Here is a 17,213-nt window from a genome sequence, read left to right as displayed (position 1 = left end):
CCCCAGCTGTTCCAGATGTCTGAGGTGAAGGGTAAGGCCACCTGCAGACCTGCCTTGTGCAGCTCCTCCCTGATGTACTCCTTTCGTACCTCATACAGGGAGGGCACCACAGTCCTTCTGAAAGTGATGCATGCAGGCACTTGGTAGGATGGGGCCACGAATGCTGTGAGCTGCCTGAACCCTGACCACTGCAGATATTGCCCACGTACTTGGCCCACAGAAAAAGGAGGATGTCCAGCATGCCCCTGCCCCTGGCCCTCTTGTCCTTGTACAAGATCTTCCTGGTGACCTTTTCCCATCTGGAGCCACTTTGTTGTAGGCCTTCTCCAGGTCCAGGTTGAATCTAGCATCCCAGCAGCCCACACAATTGGTCCTCATGAATGACTGCATCTAGGATGGATTTGAATCACTTAGCCAAGACTTTGGCCAGCAGCTTGTGATCAAAGTTCAGGAGGGCAATCAGCCACCAGTTCTTCAACTTCTCCCTCAGACCCTTCTTGTACAGGAGGGTCACAAGGCCCCAATCCATCCCCACACCCAGCTGGCCCTCATGCAGGTGCTCCTGGAAGAGCTCCAGCAGATCCAGGCCCACCAGGTCCCAGAAAGTCAAGTAAAACCCCTTGGGAAGGCTGTCTGACCATTCTTGAAACTCCAGAGGATCCGCTTGAGCTCCTCCAGCATCAAGCCACTGCTCATCCTCCCTGAGGGTATAGATGAGGCTTCAGGCACAGCTGCATGGCCTCTTGGTCCACCGGCTTCTCATCATAGAGCTCCCAGTAGAAGGTGGCCACTGTGGCTAGCATGCCATCCTTTGTCTGGTGCTCCACTCCCCCTCCGTCTCTCAGGCATATCATAGCTTCCTCCTTGCTCTTCTTCAGCCTGGAGAAATAAACAGGCCACCCTTCCCCCTCCTCCACCCAGGGGGCCCTGCCCTAGAAGATATTTTTCCTGGCCTCCTCCCAGTATCAGGCACGGAGTTGGGCCTTCACATCCAACATGGCCTCCCTCACATCATAGCTGGCGGCTGCCTGCCTGTGTAGGTCCTGTAACTTACAGGTCAAGCACTCATGCCACTTCTGGTGGAAGAGGGCCCGCAGCTTGCCTCCTCACTGGAAAAAGCCCCTGGTCATCTCTTTCACACTGGCCCACCACTCAGTCTGGTTCTGGTCCAGGACCCAGAGGATCCTCCAGCCTGCATAGTACTCTGCATAGCTGTGCCTAGTCCACTCATCTTCCAGGAGGCTGGTGTTCAGCTTTCACACTCCTCTGCCTCTTTCCAGCTGTCCCCCCAGGTCAGCCCAGGATGGTGAGTGTAACAGGAGGGGTGTCCTGCGGGTCACCATGCTGTCCCCTAACACTCCCTTTACTGTGCCAAGTTAACCTAAAAGTACTCTCAATTCTCGCCCACCATGTCTTTGATGTTAATGTATAATAGGGAGGCTGCCTTTCTGTCCTCTTGGACACGGTTATCCTGTTGTACACTGTCCCAGTTCTGTAATGGGCGATTTGATGCACCCTAGCCTTATAGGCTATGCATGGCTCCAACCATCCCTTTACCTTGTATGTCCCAAGCCTCGCAGATGTAACTGATGTTGTTTGGTCTCCTACTATGTCTCACTGGTACTTGGGCCCTCCACAGCCCCTGTCTCACACTGCGCCTCCCTGGGCACTCAGGCTCTCTGCAGCCCCTGTCTGGCTGCCTGCTCTCTGGGGCTTCTCACTGCCCCCTCTCTCTGGGGCTAGGGTTCCCATACTGCTGTGGGTCCCCTATGAGGCCTCCTCCAACCCCTAATAGCCTCACCCAAACCTCCAGTCAAACAACAAATAAAACACCAGCCCCTGGGCTATAACACAAATTCATGCCGCTCAGCTAAAACATCATTCAAGCCACCCCAAGGGTGCTCTATCTCTAACCAGGATCAAGCTGCTTGTGCATTCAGGCCTCTTCCCTTATTTGCTCAGGCAGAGATTCTTCCCCCTTTGGCTGCCAGCAGGGAACTGCCCTCTGACCTCAGGCCTGGGATTTATATAGGAACCAGGCCCTGCCCCTTCCGGTCAGCTGACCAGGTGCAGGTGCAGCCACTTCCCTCATTAACTGGTTGTCCCAGCAACCTGTATCTGGGTTCTTATCTCTGCTCTCAAAGTAGCAAGCACCTTAGTGCTTAGTTCTGAGAAACACCCGGGTATACAGTCGGCTTTCTCTACCTTCCACCCCATGGGAAGGAAGACAAAGTCAATTCTGGATTTGGTGCTGCCCATGGGGTCCACTCGGGTGAAGTGTCCCCAGGGTTCCTTTGTCTGTATCCACCAGGCCATGATCATGGACAAGTTGCTTCAGCTGCCTGGAGGATCTGTCTATGCCCATCCCACTGATTCTACTAAACCTGTACTCCTCACTGCGGATGCAATTGAAGTCCCCTGCAAGCATCACTGGGCAGCTGGTGGGCATTGTAATGGCCACTCTTTCCAGGAATGGGTCCCTGGTCTCTCTATTGGCTGCTGCATATACTGCCAGAAGTTCAAAAACAGTTCCTTGTGTCTCTAGGGTAGCTTCTAGCAGCCTGCCTGCAACAATCTCTCTTGCTGCAGGGGACAAGATTATAACACAGCAATTTTATTGTTCCCTGAGCCAGAGCACATGGTCAGGCCATGCTGCCAGCATTTGGAGAGCAAAGTCCTGCTTTTCTGGCTGGAAGGTCCACATTCCTGCAGGCAGATGATATCTACCTTTATCTGTTCCAGGGTTTGCAGCACCTGGTCCCACTTGCCTCATTCTGCCACATTTCTGATATTCATAGATGCAACTCGGGTGAAGTGTCCCCGGGAAGCTTCCCATGGCACTGGCTGCTTGCAGGGGACAGGTGGGGTGGGGTAACTTGTACTTTCATTTTCCAATTCCCTGACCCAGTCTCCATCCTGCTCTGCTTGGGGTCAGAGGCCAGCTCTTCACCAATTTCTTTACACTGTGTGGACTTCCTCTCCGTGGGGGATGCTTTTCGGGGTGGGGAGGGGGATAGCCTTCATTCACCCTTAGTTTCATAGTTTCATAGTTGGTAGGGTCAGAAGGGACCGGAGCAGATCATCAAGTCCAACCCCCTGCCATAGGCAGGAAAGAATACTGGGGTCAAACGACCCCAGCAAGGTGATTATCTAGCCTCCTTTTGAATACCCCCAGGGTAGGAGCAGGCACCACTTCCTTTGGAAGTTGGTTCCAGATCCTAGCCACCCTGAATGTAAAGTAGTGCCTCCTGATATCTAGCCTAAATCTACTCTTGGTCAACTTGTGGCCGTTATTCCTCATTACTCCCAGTAGTGCTTGGGGGAAGAGGGGACTCTCCCATAGCCTGCAAGTCCCCCTTGGCCAGTTTATAGATGGCCACCAGATCCCCTCTCAGCCTTCTCTGAGGTTGAACAGGTTCAGGTCCTGTAGCCTCTCCTCATAGGGCCTGCCTTGCTGCCCCTCGATCATGCGAGCAGCCCTCCTCTGGACCCTCTCAAAGCTGTCCATATCCCTCCTGAAGTGCGGCACCCAGAACTGGACGCAGTACTCCAACTGCGGCCTGACCGGTGTCGCATAGAGGGGGAGGATCACCTCCTTGGACCTGCTCGTGATGCATCTGTGGATGCATGACAAGGTGCAATTAGCCTTCTGACCGCATCCCCACATTGGCGGCCCATGTTCATCTTGGAATCAATAGTGACTCCAAGATCCTTTTCTGCCTCTGTGCTGATAAGAAGGGAGTTCCCCAGCCTGTAGGTATGGTGCTGGTTCTTCCCCCCCCACCCCAGGTGCAATACCTTGCACTTGTCAGTATTGAATCCCATCCTGTTCTCATCCACCCACCCCTGTAACCTGTTTAGATCTAGTTACAGCCTGTCCCTCTCCTCTAGCATGCTGCCCGCTTCTCCCCACATCTTAATGTCATCCACGAATTTGAACAAGGTGCTTTTCACCCCCTTGAGCCTATGAAGATGATGCAGGTTTTTCTTCCCAAGGTGGAGAACCTTGCATTTTTCGGTGTTGAACACCATCAGGTTCTTGTCCATCCATTTCATGAGTCTGTCTAGATCTGCCTGGATCACCTTCCTATCCTTTCTTTTGCTTCAGTTTCCCACTCCCTATCTTCTTCTGCTTCCTCAACCTGGCTTCTTTCCCCAGCTCACCTGCTATATACAATTCTATATGCTGTCCCTCCACCTTCCTCCTCCCTGACTCCATCACATCTGTTCCTCCCTCCCTTTCATGCAATTACATTTCGACTCCCCGCCATCGTCTTCAATGCTCTGTGGGTGGGTCTTCCTCCAGTCATCCTCTTTCAACTCAGCTAGCAGTTTCACTGCCTCAGTAACAGAGTCCTGCCAGCTTTCCTCTGTGTTTCTTCCACAGTAAAAATGTTCATCTCGGACCTGCTGTCCCCAGTCTCTCCTCCTCTATCTTGCTCCTCCTTTCTTCCTCTTTTGGTTCCCTAGCCTGGTTTGAATATGAGTCTGGATACTGTCTGCAAACATGTCCTGGACCCCCTCAAAGATTGAATTGCAATTTCTCCTTACACACCAATGCTTGGCGTCCATTCCCACTGCACCTGTAGTAAACTGTAAGGCTGCAAAATGCAGCCAGGTGGCCTTTCAACCTACATTGACTGCAGTGTTTTGGCTGCCCATGGTAAGTTAAGTATCTACAGTGTGGCCCAATAATCACCAACAGGAGGTGCTGTGCACCGCCGCCGCCGCCCCCCCGGGTTTCTGTGGTCCTCTTCAAGCAACACTCTCGCCCTCCATGCCCCAGTCCATATTTGCCAATGGTCTAAGAAGCAGTCGATAAACATTACCTGCTACACACAAGGTTCAAGCCATCACAAAATGTCCTCCAGTTCAAGCATGTCAGTATACATCTTGAAATATAAGACCCTTTCTCTTGCCTTCTGGCCCACTTTGAGTCCTAGCCCTCAAAGGTCCTCCTGGTCTGCCACTTCCTTGTATCATTCCCAAAAGCCATTGTACACCTCACATTACCAAAAGGTAACATTCCAGTGTTTGAAATTATTGAAAGCCACTATGCAGCTAAGGTCTCATGGCTTCACTTGTAGATCTTCAAACAATACTTTCCTCAGAAAGTCTGCCAGGGATAGGGTAGTGGACCCCTTAACACCTTCACTCAAAAGGATAGCTTTCACCCGCAACTTCACCATAAGTCTTGGGTCTAGAACCTTCTGCTGCTCCTCCAATTTCTCTCCCCAGGTGCGCTCATTCTCTGCAGAAGGGCCTCGTCTTGTATGGCCCCCTTCTGACTTCTCTGCTGCCTTCTTCTTTTGCTTAGCTTCCCCTGGCACTAACTTGCCACACCATCCCACCACTTGTCACTGCCCCTCCTCCTCCACTGCTCTTGCTTTATGCTCACCAAGAAATGTCTTCATTGTCAGAACACCCAAAGTGCCAGCCCCATCCAGGCTTGCCATCATTCTCATCTCTGTAGACGTCTGTTGCCTCCTCACTGCCATCACTCTGGCCCCCTGAGACCTGACCAAGAAACAGCCAGGCCACCACCCAACTGCTACCTGATTGGGGCCCACAAGCGGCTGACAGCAAACACTGCCCTAGGTAGCCCACTGATGTGGTCATGGGAATTGCCCTACCAGATCCACCTTAGCAATTATGGTATTTCTGCTGCTAGGTAAGCTGGTTGCAGTGAGAGACAATGACAGAGATGGAGCATGTGAGCCAAACACAGCAAGCCAGAAGGCATAGCAAGCATGAGACAGAAAGAAGGAAAGGGAGAAAAAGGGAGAGAGAGCAAACTCTCTTTCTCTGTCTCTCTTCCCTCCCCCCCCCAGTGCAACACTTTCAGTTGCTGTGATAGGCTCACATGCTCTCACTGTATCCCTTTTTCTCTCTCTCTTGCTCTCTCTCTCTCTCTCCCCCCACACACTCTTCTCAGAACCCTCTTGGTTGCCATGATTGGTTCTGTGCTCTCTCTATCCCTGTCTCTTTCACTTTCACTCCCTCTCTCTCTAATTTGCCTTGACCATCTGACTAGCTGTGATTGGCCAATCATATCTGGTTGCAGTGAGAGAGAAAGTGAGCCAATCACAGCAAACCAGGGGGTCATAGTGAATGAAAGAGAGAGAGAGAATGGGATAGGGAGCAACCTTACCTCTCTCTCCTTCCCTGGGCCCATCTTGGTTGGTGTGATTCTCTCTCTGTCTCTCTCTCTTACTTTTTTAAAATTAAAATATATTTCTGTAGAGAGAGAGTTATTTTTATATATATATATATATACACACACACACACACACTTCCTCTGTCATAAACTTCCCATCACACATCTTAAAACCGCATTAAGAAACCCATGATTTTCATTACAATAAATGCACCCACTCCCCTGCATCCCGAGCCCCTGAGCACCCACGCTCACATACCCCAATTGCAGTCCTTTAGTCCAAGCCCTGATTTGGAGTTTACATTCTCAGTTCATTTACTGTCCTTGTCGCTGTCAATGTCACTGTCACTTCCACTGCTGCTGATCCTGTTGTAGTCCTCACTGTCTCCAGGTCCAGTTGCATCTCTGTCCTCTTTGTTCTCTCTGTCCACTTTCCTTGCCAGGGGGTCTTTGAATGACCTGTGCCAGGTGTCACTTTTCCAGATGAAGCTGGCAGTGTCTTCTCCATCCTCACTTATTGATTTCTGGTGGTAGGACTGAAGTTCTCTCAGAAACATTTTAACACAGTCTGTTTCCTTGAGCTCCACATTCCTGTATAATAGGAGGTTCCTGCATTGCCACAGGGTGCTCCTAACACAGGACACAAACTGCTCAAAACACGTTGTCTGGGACCCCTGCTGCTCAGTCAGGTGTCCATACATCACAACCTCCCTTGTCATCAACCTGACTCCTGTCACTTTCAAGGAGCCAGCTTACTTTTTTCCACACAACCTTGGCATACAGGCAGTGCCACAGGAGGTGATCAATAGCCTCTGCTTCCTCTTGGCAGGTTTCCCTGGGGCAATTGGGTCTAATCCCTCGTCCCTCCCTGTATCTCCACACCCTCACTGGGAGTACTCGGTGTGCTATTAACCAACTCAAGTCCCTGTGGTCCTTATGGAGGTCCTTGTGGAAGATCCAGTTCCAGGTGACTTGGCATCTCCACAACTGATAGTCTGTCTCTCTGACTGCCTTCTGTATCTTTTTGTGGCTGGACATAGTCACCGGGCTTTTCTTCTGTAACCCATATTCACTCTGGAACTCGTTCAGGACCCTGTCTCCCATTGGTTGGTGCATACACCCACCTCCCACTGTCTCAGGAGGTGACCTGCAAAAAACTTTACTAGACAGGCTGTTTTGGTCTCTGCACTGGTCACCAGCTTGCAAACCTGGCTCATGTACTATGCCCACAGGAACAGGTGGATGTCTGGCATCCCCCTCCCCCAGCTAGTTTCTTTTTGTATAGGATCTTCCTTGCCACCTTATCCATTCAGGATCCCCAGAAAAAGATGCTTATGGCTCTCTGGATTCTGTGGATGATACACTTTACTGGGGGGGTGGGAGGGAAGACCAGTGAGGTGTATAGAAGCACTGGTAGCAACACAACCTTTATGAGTGCCATGCACCCACCCACGGACAGGTGATGCACATGCCACATACTCAACCTCTGCTTTACCTTGGCCTCCTTCTCCCAGGCTACCCTTCCACTCAGCTCCCGGTCAGGTTCCATCCCAAGGATCTTGACCCCCTTGTGGGGGACCAAGACCCCCCAGGAACTACAGGTCTCTGAGCTCACCTACAGCCAGGCAGGTGCTTTTGCTTACGTTCAGCTTGGCCTCCCACTGCCACTTCATAAATCCATGTGTACCATAGACCTCTTTCTACTGTACACTTATTCCTGCACAGGATTTTCAAATCATCCATGTAGGCCAAGACCTTGGCTTGTTCCTTACTTCCCCCAGGGATCTGGACTCTGTGGATCCCAGGGTCCTGCCTAATGTGCTGAGCCAGGGGCTCAATGGCACAGATTAAAAAGACTGGGGAGAGTGGTCAGCTCTGAGGGACCCGCAACTCTATCGTGATCTGCTTACTCAGGAAACTGTTTACCAGCACGTCACTGCTTACATCTGTGTATAGAGTCCTTATCCAGCTGGTGAAAGTCAGAGGGACACCCAGCCACTGCAAGGTCTCAAAGAGGAACCAGTGTGACACTCTGTCATAGGCTTTTTCCAGGTCCAGGTTCAGCACCCCATCTTCTGTCCACTATCTCATTCCAGCTGGACCATGTCTCTCAGTTGCAGCCGGGATCCATGGATCTGGCATCCTGGTTACTACACACAACTGGTCCTCATTGATGATGGCACATAGGACAGATTTAAATTGCTTGGCCAAGACCTTGGCTAGCAATGTATAGTTGAAGTTCAGGAGGGTAATGGGTCTCCAGTTTTTCAACTCTTCCCTCAGACCCTTCTTGTACAGGAGCATCATGAGGCCCCTGTCCATCCCAGCTCCCAGGTACCCCTCCAGCAGGTCAGGGCCCACCAGGTCCCAGAATGTCACGTAAAACTCCTTGAGCAGGCCATCTGACCTAGGAGTCTTACCGTCCTTAAATCCTCAGAGAGTCTTCTCAACCTCATCCAGTATCCCCTCTTGCTCCATCTGTTGCAGCTCCTCCTCTCTGAGGGCCCAGGTGAGCCCCTGCAGGCACTGCTGCCTGCCTCCCACATCCTCCAATAGATTGGGGTAGAGCTTCTGGTAGAAGGAAGCCACCACATTTGCATCCCGTCCTTCAATCAGTACTCTGCTCCTGCTCTTTCTCTCAGGCACCTCATGGGCTTTTCTTTGCTCTTCTTTAGCTTGGTGAAGTAAGCAGACCACTCCTTCCCCTACTCCACCCAGGGGGCCCTAGCCTAGAAGATTTTTTTTCCTGGCCTCCTCTCAGTACCAGGCACCAGTGTGGGTCTTTGCCTCTCTCATGTCCTCCCTCACTTCCCAGCCTGCCGCTGCCTGCCTATGCAAGGCCTGCAACTTATGGGTCAGGCACTTGTGCTGCCTTCTGCAGAAGAAAGCTCACCACTTGCCGGCCTGCTGGAAGAAGCCTTTGATCCTGTCTTTGAAGCTAGCCCAGCACTATGTTTGGTTTGGGTACTGAGCCCTTAGGGTACTTCAGCCTGTGTATTGCTCTCTGAACCTATTCTCAGTATTCTCATCTTCTAACAGACTGGTGTTTAGCTTCCACAGCCTTCTGCCCCTTTCCAGCCGTCCTCTCATTTCAGCCTGGATTATGAGGAGGCAGTAGTTCGAGAAACAGACAGGTGTGAACCGAGCTTCCTTTGCCCTCCACTCCTTGGGGAGGAAGACAAAGTCTATCCGGGTCTTGTTTTTCCCTGTGGGTGAACTCCACCTGGGTGAAGTTCCTCACAGATCCTTGGGCTTGTTTACCAGCATCTACTAGGTCCTGGATCAGTTGTTTCAGTTGCCTAGAAGATCTGTCCATGCCTAACTTCTGGGTGCTGCTGACTCTGTCATTCTCGCTGACAATGCAGTTGAAGTCCCCTGCTATTATTACCAGCTGGCCACTCGGCATTGCTTTGGCCATGTTTTCTAGAAACTCACACCTTACCTTGGGGTGGGCTGGTGCGTACATGCACAACACTTTAAAAGTTATCCCATCTGCTTCCATGGTGGCTTGTAGCAGTCTGCCTGCAATTATTTCTCTGTGCTGCAGAGGGTGCACAGTGTCTCTTTTCAGCAGGATTACAATGCCAGTAGCCCTATTGTCATCCGACCCGACCACACGGCTGCTTCATGTGGTCAGCATTTGGAGAACAAAGAGATGGCTGTTTGACTACACAAGCCACATTCCTGCAGGCAGATTATGTCTGCCTCTATTTGTTCCAAGATCTGGAAAATCTGGTCCCACTTCCCTTGCCCAGCAAGGCTTCTAACATTAACTGAGCTGATGTGGAGCCCCTTCATTTTGCTGGCTGTTTTGGGAAAGGGGAGGGGAAGCTTCCTACTTTTGCTTTCTTCTTTTCAACCAGAGACTCTAGCTTGCAACTTTTGTTTTCATATCTCCGGTAACTGTTTTTCCAAGCCCTGTTGTGCTTTTTTTCAAGAGAGTGGTGGGTTTTTCCCTGTCTGGCTTTCCTTTGTCCTTTCCTCTGACTATAGATTATTTTCCAATTGCTTATATTCAGATTTCCTGCTCAGCCTCAGGGGGACCAAGGCTTAGAGTTTTCACCTTCCTCTTCCATGTCCTCCTCTCCCTCTGGAGCTGGCTCCCTGACTCAGGGGCCTCTTTAGTCACCTCCATTGCTCCTTCTTCTGTCTCCCCATCCTCTGCACATTGCTTCTCTGCCTGGTTTGGCAGGGTGCCTACCTTTTTAGCTAGCTCCTTAAGCTGCCTGATGGTTTCCCCCACTTCTTGAGATAGTGCGGGGGTCTCTGTCTCTGATAAGCCCTCTTCCCCTTCTTCCTTCTCCTTTCTCTCTTGCTCTGCTTCCCCAGAGCTAGCTTCTTTGATGCCTCCATGAAATGTAATGTCAGAGAGCATCACGGGGACATCATCCTCTTTCTCTTCTTGAAAGCTTACATTGGCTTTTGCCCTGGGACATTTCCTAAACCTGTGTCCCTCCTCCCCACAGAGGTTGCAGTGCCATGGGCTCCCATTTTATGTCCTTTCTCCTGGCACATTGCACAGATCTCCATTTTGCAATCTTTCCTCAGGTGGCCCTCCTCCCCACATCTGCAGCATAGCTTGAGTTGCTCCCGATAGTAAATCAGGTCCTCATGGTATCCGAAAGTCAGGGCTGCTGGCAAATGCTGCAGTACTTCTGGTTTAGCGGGGGCACATTTCAGCTGGACCCAAGCTCCTGTCCAGATTCCCTCTCCATCTTTTTCCTCCTCAACAGACCTCACTGATTCACAGTGCCTGCTCAGCTGGAAATGAATGTCCTGCTCCTCTATTTCTGCAGTGAAAAACTGTGTGTCCACTGTCCTGGTTGCAGGCATGGCAGATGCAGCAGGTTTTGTGCCTTTTGGTGGGGGGGGACAGAGAGAATGGCTAGGTTGTATGGGAGGATGGGAGTTGTATAAGGAGGAAAGGTTGGGGGGATGGGGCTTACCTAACCTTGAGACCTTTGTCTACATGCATTTTTTGAAAATGGTAGTGAGGGAGGCAAGAAGAGACATGGGAATAGTGGGGAATTTTTGCAGTTTCTGGGTGGGGAGATTGTTGAGGAGGCTGGGGTTATATGGGATTGGGTGGAAAGGGCTGTGGGCTTGGAAGATGTCACTACAGTACATATGCTTGAGGACTTTTGTGAAAGGGATTAGAGGGACTGGACCTTGAGGACTTGGGGAATGCAAAAAGGGTTTTAAAGTTTCTGAGGGGGAGGGAGGGAGTGACAGATGTGGGGGAGTTAGAAAGGGAACAGGTTGGTAGGGTATGGGAAGGGGTGGTAGGGAGGAAGTGGAAGGGGAAACACAAGGAATTAGCATAGGGGGTGGTGTGGAAAATTTTACTTGTGAAGGAGGTACACTGCCGATGGGGTCTGGTAAGGTCACCTAAGTGTCTAAAGGAGCTCTGCATCAAGCTGAATTGGTCTTCCATGTGTCATGGAAGTGCTTCTATGCCCAGAGGAAGCTGGCTTTGTTCCTGCAATGGATAGGAAGGGGTACAAGGGTGTCCTTTGAGAATATGTTATATGGGTTACCTAAGGGTACTGGTGGGACTTGGAAAGTGAGGGTGTTGATAACATGTGTTAAGGTAGTGATATGAAAGGTCTGTTGCCTATTAGTCAGACAGGGGCTTTGTTTTTTATCAACAGAGTGTTTACAGTTGGGGTTACATGGATTAAAATAGTATAGAGAGAAGGAGGAGAAAAGTGGGAAGGGGAAGGATACAGGGAAAGGAGGTTTCTGGCAAGGAGTTGATTGGAGTATACAGTTTCAACCTGATTGGGTATGGGATAATTGGGGCTAGTGTCCAGGTATGTGGAAAGACAGGGTAGGCACTGCCTCTGTTATGGGCTCCAAAGAAGATTTGGGGTTTTATGGTTACTTATGTGTTTAATAGGCAAAGAAAGCTATTTAAGTGGCTTTTGTTATATTCAGTTATAAGTTGTAATCTCATGCATGGGGTTTTATTTTTATGTATATAGAAGCTGCCTGTCAGTGTGATGTTTGTTAATGTTTAAGTGTGAAGCCTGTAAAGTTTTTGTTGATTTGTTATTTTTGGTACTTTACTTAAAAAAGAAAAAGACTGCCAAGGTAAACTGGGCAGGGAAAACACCATGACTGCTCAGACAGTTTTCCCAGGGTGAGTTCTTACCTGGCAGGCAAAATACCATGTATCTGGGTCCATGAAGGCAGTTTTCCTTAAGCACCTGGGAGATAACTGCTCTTCTGGTGTGGTTTAGTATCCACCGAGGTGTTGGGGCTTTAAGCCGACTTTATGCAAATAGGGGGCTCCTCGCTAGCTTGTTCCTATGGCCATATGGCTGTGGACAAGTAAAACTTGCCTACGGGCTTGGGCCTGCAAGTAGGATGCCTGCCATAGGTTTTGGAAACTTCTGAAGCCCCAGGTGGGGGTAGAGAATATTTGCTGGTTGTAGGGCCACTTATGGTTCTGAACTGACTCTTGGATTTGGACTTGATTTGGCTGATTTGGCGTGATTTGGTGATTGGGGTAGGTGAGGGTGAAGGGTGGGTGCTCAGGTGCGCGGGGGAGTGGGTGTGTTTATTATAATGGGAAGTGCGGGTTTCTTAATGCAGTTTTAAGATGTGTGATGGAAAATTTATGATATAGGTTGTGTATATATAACTCTCTATATATAGAAATATATTTTAATTAACAAAAAAAATTGGACAATCACAGCTGGCTGCCAAGAGAGAAAAAGAGAGGAGAGAGAGCGAGCATGTCAGCCAATCACAGCAAGACAGAGGGTTGTGGCAAGCAAGAGACAGAAAGAGGGAGAGAGAAAGAAAGGGATAGAAAGCAACCCCTCTCTCTGTCTCAATCTCTTGCTCACTCTCTCTTTCCCTCCCTACAACCCTCTTGGTTGCTGTGATTGGCTTGCATGCACTCTTGCTGTACCTTTCTCTCTCTCTCTTTCTCTCACCTGCCTTGACCTTCTGGCTCTCTTGATTTTTTTTTTATTATCAAAACATGAAATCTCAAAACTTTCTACTTTATACACACCCTACACTTAGGTTTTGCTGAACGTCCAGCTATAAATATAACTCAAACACAGAATTTTACAAATCTCAGTGGGTATGCTGTGGCCACAAATAACACCATTGGCGGCATCACTTGTTTTAGTAGGCTGACTTTCCCTCAGAAAAAAAACCCTGTGCCCCCATATCCCTACAGTCTGTCTCACCCATCCTAATAGATCCTCCCAAGCCACCTCCCCTTTCTCTTTCACGTCCATAGGCATCCTCAGTACTTTCACTACCTTTCACTGCACACGCAGTCTGTGGCTCCTTAAGTCCCCCAGCTCCCTTACTGCTAACAGTGTATTCTTTCATTTATTCACTCATGTCGCAGCCACTCCCCCATTCCTGTCAACATGTCCCAAAACCCATTACAGGAACCCCTCATTTTGAACTACAAATGTCACATCATCCATGTCAAGCAACTACTTCACCTCCCTATCCCACACCCCTCCCCAGAACCATTACCCCTTTTATTCTGTTATCCTTTCTGATTCCTTGCACCAACGGTTCAATCCCGTACATGAATAGTCCAGGCAACAGGGGGCACCCTTACCATACCCTGGCTTTATCTCGAATTCTGCTTCCAAAAATCTTCTCACTGAAATCTTAACCCTCCTATGCAATGCTTTTATCCACCTAACAAATAGCTCTGTGCACACAGAGCTCTGTGTCCCCTAGCACATCCTGGAGGGTCTCCCCATGGCCTTGCCCATGCCAGATAGGTAGCTGACATCCTGCAGGCCACGAGGTATGGCCAGTTTGAGCAGGACAAAGGCTTGCTTGATTTTTTTTCTATATTAAAGTAACAAAAACTTAAAAGTTCCAACCTGAACTGAAACTTCACACTTGCAACACAAAGGGTAACATATCCATCTCCAAACTCTATATCCATTTATCATTCAACCGCAACCATATAACACAACAAGGTTCAATCTCACCTTACAAACTTGTAAAACATATACCCAACACATTAGAAATTACTTTATTTTTAGCTCATACACAACAAAAGTATATACACATATTTGCAACTTATTTATCTTTATCCTGACAGCTTTATCTCATACACATCTCATGTCATAATCTTCATCCCTCAACACTACTCTTTCCCCACCCCATTTGGCAAAGGCTTGCTTGATTGGCCAATCATAGCTGGTTCCAGCAAGAAAGAGAGTGAGAGAGAGAGAGAGAGAGAGAGAGAGAGAGAGAGAGAGTGAGCCAATCACAGCAAGCCAGATGGTCGCAGTGCATGAGAAAGAGAGTGAAAACAGGATAAAGAGCGATGCCCCCTCCCCCTCTTCTCTCTCCCTGCAAAACTCTTGGTTGCTATGATTGGCTGAAACACTCTCTCTATATACCTTGCTCTCTATCTCTCTCTTTTTCTCTCCCTCTCTCTAACTTGCCTTGACCTTCTGGCTTGCTGTAATTGGCCAATCACAGCTGGTTGAAATGACAGAAAGGGAAAAAGAGAGAGCATGTGAGCCAATCAAAGCAAGTCAGAGGGTCGCAGCTAGCAAGAGAGGGAGAAAGACAAAGGGGCTTTACTCAGTAAAGTCTCAGGGTCTATAAGTGTGGCCCTATTTGGCCATGGTAAGCTAATTAACTCTGCTGTAGGTCAGCACTTGTAAACACAAGTAGTATCCTATGGTGACATTATTTAGTGCACCACAGTGCATGTGTAGATGCTGATGGGGCTGGGTGGGGCACAAGAGTGCTTCAGTGCAAGAGCTGCCTACTGGTTAGCCCACACTAGAAGACTCTTGTGCCGCAGACATCCTCTCCACACCACACTGGAGGTTGTAGCAGTCCCAGGCTGGCAGGCTGATCCCTTGGGTCCCCTTCCAGCTGGGGCTTCTCCAACCCAGTTCAAATGTGCTATGGTCCTGGGTGCACATGTAAATGGGGCACACACAAGCAATAAACTTTGTTGCAAACTGTGCTTACTGATGCCTATGGTCTGGCCTCATAAATATCAGCTTACCCATCTTGAGGATGCAGCCAGCCAATTTTGCAAGCTGATCACAGGGCCATATGACAAGCAGCTCTCTCAACCAATCAGCAGTAGATAGCAGCCATCTTGGGCCAGCAGTTCCCCCTTCCCCCCTACCCTCCAGCAGGCTGTACAGCTGTGCAGCAGCATCGTGAGAACTGCTGGCTCCCTCTATTTTCAGTAAGTTTTCCTTCTTTTTTTCACAGATTTTGCAGGCATTGCCCACTTTCACAGGCAATGTCAGATTGCGCCTTTTCTCCGAAATCCATGGAATTATGATTTCAGTAAGTTCCTACTTATCAATGACTGCATTCAGTGGTCACCAGCAGGGACACCAATGAGAGGATTCTGGGTGCCACCACCAAGGCCACCATCACCCTCCTGGGCCTCCAGCCCTGCTGCCTCTGGGCCCATCAGGCCAGCCAAGACTGCTGGTAGCACATCATCCAGCAAGCCTGGGATGATGACCAGTGGCTGGAGGCCTTCCACATGACCTGGGACACCTTCTGGGACCTTGTGGAGCAGCTCTGGTCCCACCTGGAGCAGCAGGACACTGACATGCAGCCACCCCTCCCTGCAGACACCCAGCTGGCTTTTGCCCTTCTCAAGCTGGCTATACCTCCCAGCCTGCAGTACATCAGCCACCTATTTGGTATGGGCAAGGCCATGGGGAAATCCTCCAGGACATGCTGGGGGACACAGAGTTCTCTGTGTATGACCCAGGTGGTGGTGGTGGGGTTTCATGCCCTGGGCTTCTTCCAGAACATTAGGGCCCTGGATGGGACCTACATCCCAATCACCTGCCCACCCAACAGAGAATGCCCCTATTACAGCTGGGGGGGCTTTCACTCCATGGTGCTTCAGGTCATCGTGGACCACTACAGGGCCTTCATCCATGTGAATGCTGGTTGGACAGGCAGCACCCATGACACCCATGTGTTTCAAAACTCTAGGTGGCTGGGTCTGATGGAAAGCAGCTGATTCATGCCAGGGATGCCAGACCTGCAGCTGGGCACCACAGCCATCACACCCTTCCTCATCAGGGACCCCACCTACCTGTTCTTGGTTTGGCTTATGCAGCCCTACACCAGCCACCTGGACCCTCACCATGCCCACTTTAACTGCTGCTTGGCCCAGACCCATGCCCTGGTGAAGTATGCCTTTGGCTTTCTCAAGGGATGCTGGGGCTCCCTCACCACCTGCCTCAAGTTTGCTGAGAACCACCCCCCCCGCCAGTCGTCATTGCAGCCTACATGCTACATAACATCTGAGGCCCAGCGGGAGCTGTTCCACAAGACCTAGGCAGAAGAGGCATGGCAGGAAGAGGAAGCATGGCAGTGGGAGCACCACCTGTGACTGCAGCAGCAGCAGCAGTGCCCTCTCACCTTACCCAAGATCTAGGGTGAACTGCACACCTGCCAGTGAGGGCCAGGTCTCTGGATATGAGAGATCCTGGCCAACCATCTCCTCCAGCACTCCCTGCTCTAGCCCACCTGCATCATCACTCACGGTCCCCACCCCTGCCCAATCCTAGCACCACACTCACTGCAGACACATCAGAACAAGTTCTTATTCCCCTCACATCAAATAGAGTGCCCTTCCTCCCTCTCTCCTTCCCTCCCTTTCCAGCAAACAGAGCCCTCCTCCCCACTTCCCCCTCAACAGAGTCCTCTACCACCCAGCCCACCCACCAACAATAAAAAAACCTTCTTCCCCGTGAGAACTATTTAGAGTGTCCTTTGTGGGCCATCCCACAAAGGGTGGGGACACCTAGGGGCAGAGCCAGGGGGCAGATGTCCAGCACCCTGGTCTCTGAATGTTCCCCCATGGGTGTGGACACTGTGGCAAGTGTGGCAGGTGAGGGGTTTGCCCAGACTGCAGCTGCTGGTCTCCCGGCATAGGTGGCTCCCCCTCCAGCAGCTGGTGTTCAGGGCCTGAAGGGCCAGTATGCGGTCCTGGTCGCACTGCAGGCAGCTCTGGCTCCATGCCCAGGTGCAGCTGGGGCAAGTAATGGGTCTGGGCCCAGGG

At 50.4% G+C, this 17,213-nt stretch overlaps 1 long non-coding RNA gene across 1 annotated transcript; it reads left to right on the top strand.

The window, feature by feature from the left end:
* The first annotated feature begins 12,266 nt into the window (after positions 1 to 12,266).
* On the top strand, positions 12,267 to 16,591 carry LOC149873953 (uncharacterized). Its single transcript, XR_016439894.1, has 3 exons — positions 12,267 to 12,299; positions 15,392 to 15,469; positions 16,139 to 16,591. It is a non-coding gene; the product is annotated as an uncharacterized LOC149873953 (long non-coding RNA).
* Positions 16,592 to 17,213: the final 622 nt, after the last annotated feature.

Source organism: Crocodylus siamensis, chromosome 1 (assembly GCF_052110815.1).
Source record: "Crocodylus siamensis isolate JL-2025a chromosome 1, ASM5211081v1, whole genome shotgun sequence".
NCBI classification, from domain to species: domain Eukaryota; kingdom Metazoa; phylum Chordata; order Crocodylia; family Crocodylidae; genus Crocodylus; species Crocodylus siamensis.
This window is presented reverse-complemented; position numbering and strand designations above follow the sequence as displayed.